At 44.1% G+C, this 10,535-nt stretch overlaps 1 long non-coding RNA gene across 1 annotated transcript; it reads left to right on the top strand.

Annotated features, from left to right (window-relative positions):
- Positions 1–1,788: 1,788 nt before the first annotated feature.
- Positions 1,789–9,248, top strand: LOC113891920. Its single transcript, XR_003510905.1, has 3 exons — positions 1,789–2,009; positions 2,106–2,152; positions 8,219–9,248. It is a non-coding gene; the product is annotated as an uncharacterized LOC113891920 (long non-coding RNA).
- The last annotated feature ends 1,287 nt before the right edge of the window (positions 9,249–10,535 follow it).

Raw genomic sequence — 10,535 nt, 5'->3', positions numbered from 1 at the left:
GACTGTAGCCACCAGCCTCCTCTGACCATGGGATTCCCCAGGTAAGACTGCTGGAGTGGATAGCCATTCTCTTATTCAGGGGATCTCCCCAACCCAGGGATTGAACCCAGGTCTCCTACATTGCAGGCAGATTCTTTATCACTGTGCCACCAAGGAAGCCATGTATTTCTGTTTTGTAAATAAATTCATCTGTGTCATTTTTTTAGATTCCTCATATAAGCTATATGATATGATAGTTGTCTTTTCTGTTACCCTAGATCCCTTGCTTCTCCAAATAATATAGGCAACCTTGAACCTTCCAGTTAGAATCCCCCTGATCCCCCCTTGCAGAAGCCAACCTGTTCCCACTGTAGCAGCTACTTGCTTGCTTGTTTGCAGTGAGTCCAGCCATTAGCTGGCTTTCCCATCCCCCTGACCTTGTTCTTGGCTGTGTCCATCCAGTGCCAAAGCAGGCTGGAGTCAGCTAGAGTGGCAGCCACCCCATCACTGAAGAAACCTTAAAACTGATCCCAAGGAGGAAGATGTTGGAATTCTTAGAGGCAGGCTTAGGCCTTCTCAACAGTCTAGCTCTTGATTCCCTTTATTAGAGGATGAATGTTGTCTACAAATATGTTGCTGCAGTGACAGAAAGCAACTGCAGGGGCATATGGTCCTCTGCATGGTTAGTATGTGCATAGAGCATTTCTATTATAACATGATACTTCAAATTAATATATTTATTTGATAGGTGGCCCTGGATATGTCTTTGCTTTGAAAAAACCCATCCTGAAAAAGCTAATCTCTCCACAGATCATGGACGTTGGGGAACCATAGCACAGAAACTAAAGGAGGCCCTTGCTTTCAAAAATAGGTGCTCCTGTGGGCTGGAAATAGAGCTTAAATGTCAGGAGTCTTGATTACCAGGGAGTCCTGTTTGATATTCCCCCAATTTTTTCTTCAAATATAAATTCTCAAGAAGGCTTCCAAGTCTCACACATCCACCTGCTTTGGGGAACTGGGCAAAATCATTTCCATACTTGGTCCCAAACTCACTGAATAAATATTTCTCCACCTGCCAAGTGTCTGGAGCTTGGCCATCTTCCTCTCCTGCTGCAAATCTCCCCCGGCCTTCAAAAATGTCTTGTCCCCGAACGCCCAGCTCTTTCAGAGGCTCACAGCAGAGCTCTTGGGGCTGTGAGTGACACATAGATTTCAGCTATGCCTTTTCCTTCTTAAAACAAAAAGTCCCCATGGACGGTGAGAAGATCAGGCCCTGGAATGGTCAGTACAGGTCTGCATGCTCCCTGCTCAGGTGCTTGGGGTTTGGCTGCAGATTTTCCTAAGTCCAACTTACCTGGATCAGTCTGGAGTAATGTAAGTCATGACTTAAGCAGGGTCCCCCTTCTTCCCTGGATGGGGCTTCCTGGGTAGCTCAGCTGGTAAAGAATCCACCTGGAATGCAGGAGACCTTGGTTGATTGGAAAGTTCCTCTGGAGAAGGGATAGGCTACTCACTCTAGTATTCTTGGGCTTCCCTGGTGGGTCAGATGGTAAAGAATCCATCTGCAATATGGGAGACTTAAGTTTGATCCCTGGGTTGGGAAGATCCCCTGGAGGAGGCATGGCAACCCACTCCAGTATTTTTGCCTGAAGAATGCCCATGGACTGAGGAGTCTGGCGGGCAACAGTCCAGGAGATTGCAGAGTCAGACACGACTGAGTGACTAAGCACAGCACAGTACAGCCCCTCCTTCCTTGGATACCATGTAACCTGGAGACTCTGGGCCTCTCTCAGACGACTGTCTGAAGTGTGGCTGACATAATGGGAAAGAGGTTCTGCTAGTATTTTGTGGCTTGCCTCTTTTCCAGACAGTGGAGTTGAGAAGAAGCATCAGTTAGTGGCCCAAGCCTGTCAGCTGGACTGGATCTTCCTGCTGCTTCTTTTTCTTCCTCTTTTCATCTTCATCTTCAGATCTCCTCTGGGACTCCTCCATCAACTTGGACCTTCTTTTCATTGAGAAGCTCATTTCAGGTGACTGCCTGCACTTAAATCACTTTCAGGGTAGCAGTGATGGGATTGAAATAGTCTTTTGGAAGCTAATGGATTTCTCTCACTTCTTATCTGTAGATTGGAGGACAAATTTGATGCTCTTCAGTATTTACAAAACTCAAATGGTGGGTAATGAGGTTATGTGATTTGTGCATGCATGCTAAGTCGATTCAGTCATATCTGACTCTTTGCAACCCTATGGACTGGAGCCCATCAAGCTCCTCTGTCCATGGGATTCTCCAGGCAAGAATACTGCAGTGGATTGCCATGCCCTCCTCCAGGGGCTCTTTCTTACCCAGGGATGGAACCCATGTCTCCTATGTCTCATGCATTGGCAGCTGGGCTCTTTACCACTAACACCGCCTGGGAAGACTTTTCCCACAAGAGAAAGTCATTTGCAAGGGCCCTAAACTACTCCTCCTCTTCCATTCTGTCCAGTAAATCTCTTGGGCAATTGCAAATTTTGTTTGTGGAGATTCTTTCGGGGAGCGAGCTCCGCCCGTGGCAAAGGTCATGAGGAAGGAGGCTTGGCATACGCAAAGGTGGGATCAAGCCTCAGGAGTCGCCTTGGAAATTCTCGAGCATCTACCCCCAAAACCAGAGTCTGCCTACTTTCTGCTTTGTGCTTTCACCTATACCTCTGACTTTACGGGGGGCTGTCCCCCACTACCTCTCTCTGAAAAAAGAGTTAGCTTACAGCTCCAGTGAATAATTCCTGGGTGTGACAGTGTTTAACCTACAAACTCCTTTGGAAATCCTCTAGCCTGCCTGAATAGGTTTTTCCGGCCACATGTGATTGTTCAGAGCCTCCCAACTGTGAGAGGCAGGAGATGTTCTAAACTGTCTAAACACAGATTCCTTTGAGTAGTTAAAAGATTGATTAGAAATTGTATTGGTGAAGGGCTTTTCACTTATTGGGCCAATGTTTGTTGCTAAGTCTCCATACTCCTTACCTACTGTGTCCTTGGCAGTGTATTGATTGATATAATGGGTGTATAGAAATGTAAGTAGTAGCCTCAATGTGTGTAACCTTGGACCCTTGAGTTAATTCTTTTCTTGATTGAGCCCACCTCACCTTTGCCCTATAGGAATGCAGCTTTGTCCAATGCTTTTTTGGAGGCTGGTGCCTGACTTTGGAATAATCACCTGTAGAGAAAGATAAGTTTCTTAAAATGTTAACAGGCCTCCTGGCCAGAAGATGATGTAATTCACCTGAACTTTTGCATATAATAAGTTTGAAAGCCTGGCTTCGATTAGGACCAGGAACTGCTGTCCTTGCATGACTCCACCCCTTCCCCCATTATCCTCTACGCACAACTTAAGGTATAAAAACTACTTTGGAAAATAAAGTGCGGGCCTTGTTCACCGAAACTTGGTCTCCCAATGTCGCTCTCTCTCTCAAATTCTGGCTGAGTCTCCATCTGGAGTGCGGAACCCGCCATACTTGCTAATTATTCCTGGGCTTCTAAGATCCGACCAGGGAGGCCTCAGTGTCTCCTTTCCTTCGGGAGAACGGAAGGACGCCTGCGGCCTACGTAAGTGGTGCAAACTTCTTGTTTTGAAGTTTTATTGGTCTCCCGCATAAACCAAGCTACTCAGCCTCTTTTCTCCACTGAATTTTCCTACTGAAATATCCTCATCCTATTACTCTTTATATCTTTGATAAAATATTTAAATAAATAGGTCGCCGACGCCGTCCCCGCTTCGAATACCCTGGATCAGCCGGGGCTGGTCCCCGGCAGATTCTGATGAATTCATTGCCAGCTCTGGTCTGGTGACCACCCAGCCCTGCCTTCCCACTCAGCCTGGAGCTGGTGCTGCCCTCAGAGGCCCAGGCTTTGGCCTCTCTGTCCTGCCTTGACTTCTGCACAGGCTGTTCTCTCATCATTGGGAACTTTCCTAGTCAATTTGGGCTTGAGAATCATCACTGTGAAGCACCCAATAAAATGCCATCTTTTCCAGAAAACCTCCCTCCAGTCTCCTAGTGGGACATAGCTAAAGTGTCTGTACAATCATGACGCTTTTCTACACCCATCTCACCCTCCATAAAGGTCTCCTCTGGCTCAAATAGTAAAGAATCTGCCTGCAATGAAAGAGACCTGGGTTCGATCCCTCGGTGGGGAAGGTCCCCTGGAGAAGGGAAATGCAACTCACTCCAGTATTCTTGCCTGGAGAATCCCATGGATAGACGAGCCTGGCGGGCGACAGTTCATGGGGTCCCAAGAATCAGACACGACTCAGTGACTAACACTTTCACATTTCACCTGTTATGTAGCTTGTTGAATAAATGTTTCTTTGAAGAAATTGACTCTGTAGCTCTTACATAGTAAAGACTGTGAGATCAGAATCCCCTTCTATTTCATCTTTATTTCTTTATTTCACAGAGGATCACCATGTGTGCAGAATACTCACTGCAAACGAATTTTAGTAAATTGATTCATTTATTAAAATATGAAGTACTTGCCCACACGGTCTCCCAAGATCTTTTGACATTTTATATCCTTAAAAGTCCATCTTTATTGATAAAGCTTCTCTTGCCTTGAGCTAACCATTTTAAAAGAAATTATGGGATCCTCAAAGCAATAGTTATTTAAAATGATAAAGCTATTTTATTTATTACAAGGAAAGCTTTGTGTTTGAAGAGAGAAAGGAGATTAGTAAAGACAGAGAATTATCATGCACGCACACACGTATTCACCCAAATTGACACATCAGTGGTGGTTCTTTCTAGACAATGGAATTCTGTGTCACTTTTTTCCCGTGTTTGCTTACCTGCACTTCCTGGTTTCTTACAATGACTATATTACTTGAGCTTATTGAAAAAAAAAAAGAAAACAATGAAATGCACAGCTTAAAGTAAAAAAAAACAAAAACAAAAAAACAACCAAACAGGAAAGCCATAATTTGGGGGCATTTATCTGTTTCTCAAGGGGTAAGGAGCTGTCATGCAGAGCTTGGTGAGTCTCTCTTCTCATCCTTTGCATTCCTGTTCTTCTTCTTCTCTAGTCTGATGATGGGGACATTCTAATGCCCTTTGTTCTATGCCTATTTCACACATGAGGAAGTTAGAGCAGAGGAGCTGCAGTGTGGCCGGGCCTGCTCACGAGAACTCCCATCACTCTGCTCAGGTTAGGGAGCTGCTCACAGAGGCTTTCCATCCCACCTGGGCTTTCACCTGCTGGCAACCCTGGCAGTAGGTCTCCCCTCAAATTTCCCAATGACCAAAATTTCCCAATGACCTATTACTCTTGAACTGTCACACTATTTTTTTTTAATATTTTATTTCATTGTACTGTGGTAAAAATACTTAACAGGAGATGCATAATGAACAACATTGATTGACTTTGGAACGTTGACCCAGCTTGTGCTCTCGAGATGAAACACACTTGGTTGGGATACATGAGAGTCTTTATGCGGTGCAGGATTTCATTTGTGAGGACTGACTAAGTATGCGTGCATTCATGTTCCTAAGTGATATTGTTCTGTGATTTTCTTTGTTTGTTCCATCGTTGCCTAGTTTGGGTATCGGAGTAAGGCTTGCATCACAAAACACATTCTCTCTTTTTTGTATTCTGGATGAGTCTGTGTAGTTTGGGTATCATTTCTTTCTTAAGTGTTTCTTAAAAATTGAACAGTGAAGCCATCTTCTGCAGTTTTCTGTGCCAGAAGATGATTAACTCTCAATTTAATTCCTTTCATAGATATAGGACAATTCAGATTATCATATTTTAAGCACAATACCCTCTAGGTCTATCCATGTTGTTACAAATAGCAAGAGTTTTAAAAAATGAAAATCTAATATTTCATTTCAAATACATACAAAATATGTATTTCTTTATCTATTCATCTATCCATGGGCACCTATTTGCTTTCATACCATGACTATTGTAAATAATGCTATAATGAATGTACAGGTGTGTATATCTTTTTCATTTAGTGTCTCTCTTTTTTTTTTTTTTTTTCAGAAAATTACCCAGAATGAGAATTGCTGGGTCATATTGTGGTTCTATTTTTAATTTTTTGAGGCACCTCCAAACTGTTTTCCATAGTGGCTGCAGCAATTTATATTCCCACCAGCAGTGAATGAGGGTTCCCTTTTCTCCACATCCTGGCCAAAATTTGTTGTTTTCCATAATAGCAATTCTGACAGGTGTTGAGTGATATCGCCTTGTGGTTTTGATTTGCATTTCCCTGATGATCAGTGATGTTGAGCGTCTTTTCATGTGCCTGTTGACCATCTGTATGTCTTCTTTGAAAAAATATCTATTCAGGCACCCTGCCCACTTTTTAAATCAGTGTTATTTGTCCTAATTTTGCCAGTCTGTCTGTGTTTGTTCCTTTGTATCAGATATATCAGCTACATGTCCCAGGCTTGAAGGGGCGGCCTGATATGGAAGATGTCCTGTTGGATACAGAGGTGCAGCGCCCACTCGTCACCAGAACTGGTCTCCCCAGCGTCATCCTGGGGGTGGGGGGGCTCCTGTTGTGGTTTGCCTGTGACTGCTGCAGGCACCCTGGTGGTGGAGGCTGATCCCTCAGATGGGAGCACTTTGGAGGGCCACCCTGGGGCGTGTGGGTTGGGCAGGACAGGTCATCAGAGGAATGACCAGGCAGGGCACACAGGGTGAGCTAGTATGATGGAGAGTGACAGAAATAGGGCCCACTGGAGATGGGTCAGCAGGCGGAAGGAGAGTGAGGAAAAAAAAAAGGGACCATCCCATGTTTCCATCCTCAAGGAATTTTCAGGAGGCCCCTCTCTCCCTGGCAGCCTCTTTAAAATTAGTCAAAGAATCTCCTGCTCCTGAGGCCCAGGTGCCTTTCAAGCTGCTGCCTCTGCTCTGGAACTCAGAAGGAGGGAGTCTGTGTGGGAGCCCTTCAAGTCTCAGCCTTGCTCAGCCCTCAGTCGCTCCAGGATGGAGCCTTGCTGCTTTCTAAACTCAGAGGAATGGGCAGGGGTGGTTTATTCTTCTGGCAGAGTTGCCCCAGCGGAGGACCCCCATGTGGGGCTCGGACTCCTGGTTCCTTGGGGGTGGGGGCCTCCGTGGTGGTGATAGTCCCCTGATTTGTAAGTCTGTGCTCTTGAGGTGCTGGTTCTGACTGGACCGTGTCTCTTCCCTCCTCCGCATCGCCATGTGGCCTTTTCCCTATATCCCTAGTTGTAGACACCTTGTTCTGCTGGGCTTCAGGGCATTCTCAGAGGTTGTTGTCTATGTAGTTGTACTGTGGATGGGTTCCTGAGCTCAGGGTCTTGCTACTCTGCAGTCTTGATTAGACCTTACCTGGAAATTCTTCTCTTCTGTTTTATAGTCATCCTATCATGTCATCCATTATTAGGATCTCTTTACTCTTTGCTGAATGTTGTATATATAACAGAAATGTATGCCACGTACAGGCGCTTCCAAGGTGGTGCTAGTGGTAACCAGCTTATCAATACAGGTAGACCTAAGAGATGATGGCACCCCACTCCAGTACTCTTGCCTGGAAAGTCCCATGGATGCAGGAGCCTGGTAGGCGGCAGTCCATGGGGTCGCTAAGAGTTGGACACGACTGAGCGACTTCACTTCACTCACTTTCACTAAGAGATGCAGGTTCGATTGCTGGGTTGGGAGGATTCCCTGGAGGGCATGGCAGCCTACTCCAGTATTCTTGCCTGGAGACTCTCATGGACAGAGGAGCCTGGCGGACTATGGTCCACGGGGTTGCCCAGCACACATGCCATGTATATGTCAAATATGTGTGTATATTTTCTGTGCATAGAGTTCTTATTTATAGACAATTATCTATAATTATGTAATTAATCATATATAGTATATATACAAGATAGATGTCATATATGTACCATATATATCTGTTAATTATATATAATTACTGACTTCATTTATAGGCCAGTTCTTTTCTTCCTCTGAGCATGCTAATGTTTGTTATGTTTTAGTTTTTCTTCTCCCAGCATGGTCCCTATTGCCTCCAAGTTGTTTTTATTTTTTGTTTGTTTGTTTGTTTATTCCTATTATTTCAGGAAGTCTTTTCTGTAAGAGGAGCTTTCTTCAGATATGTGATCATACATGGCTGTTGTCTGACAGTCAAAAGGGCTGAAAAGCTGATCAGAGGCTCTGTCGTGGGTGAGGCTTGTTAGTTTTGATCTCAGTTGTAGCGGAGCTGTTGTGGGGTAACCGCTGACATTTCGTCTCTAGGTCCTTCCTGTTGGGTTCACTGAATTAGCCAGAGAAGAGCCTTTCCGTCACGGGGTAAGGGCCTTCCTGCCATCATCCCTGGGGAGCCTGTTGTGGGGAGTATGAGGGGGCTCTGTTCCCAGCAGGACCCTCTCAGTCACTGAACTCTCTTTCGGTGGTGAGTATGTACCTGTATTCCCAGGTGAGCTTCGGATCCTTAAAGGCATTTTCAGGCTTCAGGCTGCTGCATGGCCATGTAGAGTGGAAGGCATCTTAGGCCGGAATGGCTTCTCTTCTTGCTGTCACTAAATCCTCTTTTAAAAAACATTTCCAAAGGTTACTTTTTATTCTAAATAAAACATACTTTATACATCTGAAGAACACGCTCAAAGATGTAGCTCTTTCCCTGGGTTCATTAAAACAGGGAAGGGAGATTCTGGGTGTCCCAGTGACCACGTGAGGGAAATGCATGGCCTCTGAACACACACAGGGCTTGTGTGTCCACTCCCAAGTGAAACGAACAAACAACAGAGCAAAGCTGCGTGCAAGTTCAGAGACTCACAAAAAGGGGGTTTTAGAAAAATGTATTTTGTTCAAGTATAGTTGATTTACAATGTTGTATTAATTTATACTGTACAGCAAAGTGACTGAGTTGTACACATATACACCATATTGCAGGCAGCTTCTTTACTGCTTGAACTACTAGGAAAGCCCCCCCACATACACAATTAATCATTGTATATTAATTACATTGTGCAATTAATACATTGCTTTTGTTGTTCTTTTCCATCATGTTTTATCATAGGATACTGAATATAGTCCTCTGTGCTGTGCAGTAGGACGTTGTTTATCCATCCTACAAATACTAGGTCGCATCTGCTATTCCCATGTCCCATTCCAGCTCTCTGCCACTACCCCTCCCACTTGGCAACCACAAGCCTCTTCTCTATGTCTATGAGTTCGTTTCTGTTTTGAAGTACATTTGTGCTATATTTTAGATTCCACATATATGCATATGACATTTGTCTTTCTCTGACTTACTTCACTTAGTATAAGGTCTCTAAGTCCATCCTTGTTGCTGCAAATGGCATTATTTCATTCTTTGTTATGGCTGAGTAGTAGTTCATTGTATATATGTACCATCTTTTCATTATCCATTCATCTATAAATGGACATTTAGGTTGCTTGCGTGTCTTGGCTATTGTAAACAGTGCTGCTATGAACACTGGGATGCATGTATCCTTTTGAATTATGATTTTCTCAGGGTATATGACCAGGAGAGAGATTACTAGATCATATCGTAGTTCTATTTTTAGTTTTTTGAGGAATATTCATACTGTTTCCACAGTGGCTGCAGCAATTTACCTTTCCACTAACCATGTGAGAGGGTTCTCAGAGGAAGGGGTTTCAGACAGAAGTCATTAGGTTCAGGAGTTTGTCTAGATTACTTTCCCTAAATATACACCTATTTGTTAACTCATTTGTACATTATGTGAATATTTGGGGTTTTTATTTAGTCCATCCATAGAAGGCTGAGCACTGAAGACTTGATGCTTTTGAACTGTGGTGTTGGAGAAGACTCTTGAGAGTCTCTTGGACTGCAAGGAGATACAACAAGTCCATTCTGAAGGAGATCAGCCCTGGGATGTCTTTGGAAGGAATGATGCTAAAGCTGAAACTCCAGTACTTTGGCCACCTCATGCGAAGAGTTGACTCATTGGAAAAGACTCTGATGCTGGGAGGGATTGGGGGCAGGAGGAGAAGGGGATGACAGAGGATGAGATGGCTAGATGGCATTGCTGACTGGATGGACGTGAGTCTGAGTGAACTCTGGGAGTTGGTGATGGACAGGGAGGCCTGGTGTGCTGCGATTCGTGGGGTCGCAAAGAGTTGGACACGACTGAGCGACTGATCTGATCTGATCTTTATGTCTGTAAATGGGGTGTTGCTTTGAATATTAAATTGATGAAAAATACTAAAGTTCTATATGACAGTGAAGGAGGAAAAAGGCCTAAAATGTGAAAAGAAAAACTTTGTATGTTATAGAATACTAACCAGTAAACAGTGGTTCACTTTGTTTCTATAAATGCTGAAATATTTTGAAATCTGAAATAAAATATTCATCTATGTTCAGTATTATAAATGTCAGTCACTCAGTTGTGTCTGACTCTTTGTGACCCCATGAACTATAGCCTGCCAGGCTCTTCTGTTCATGGAAGGCAAGTATTCCAGACAAGAATACTGGAGTGTGTAACCATTACCTTCTTCAAGGGATCTTCCCTACTCAGGGGTCTAACTCGGGTCTCCTGCATTGGAGGCAGATTCTTTACTGTCTGAG

Source organism: Bos indicus x Bos taurus, chromosome 4 (assembly GCF_003369695.1).
Source record: "Bos indicus x Bos taurus breed Angus x Brahman F1 hybrid chromosome 4, Bos_hybrid_MaternalHap_v2.0, whole genome shotgun sequence".
NCBI classification, from domain to species: Eukaryota; Metazoa; Chordata; class Mammalia; order Artiodactyla; family Bovidae; genus Bos; species Bos indicus x Bos taurus.
The sequence above is the reverse complement of the archived record's forward strand: the minus strand, read 5'-3'. Positions and strand labels throughout refer to the sequence as shown.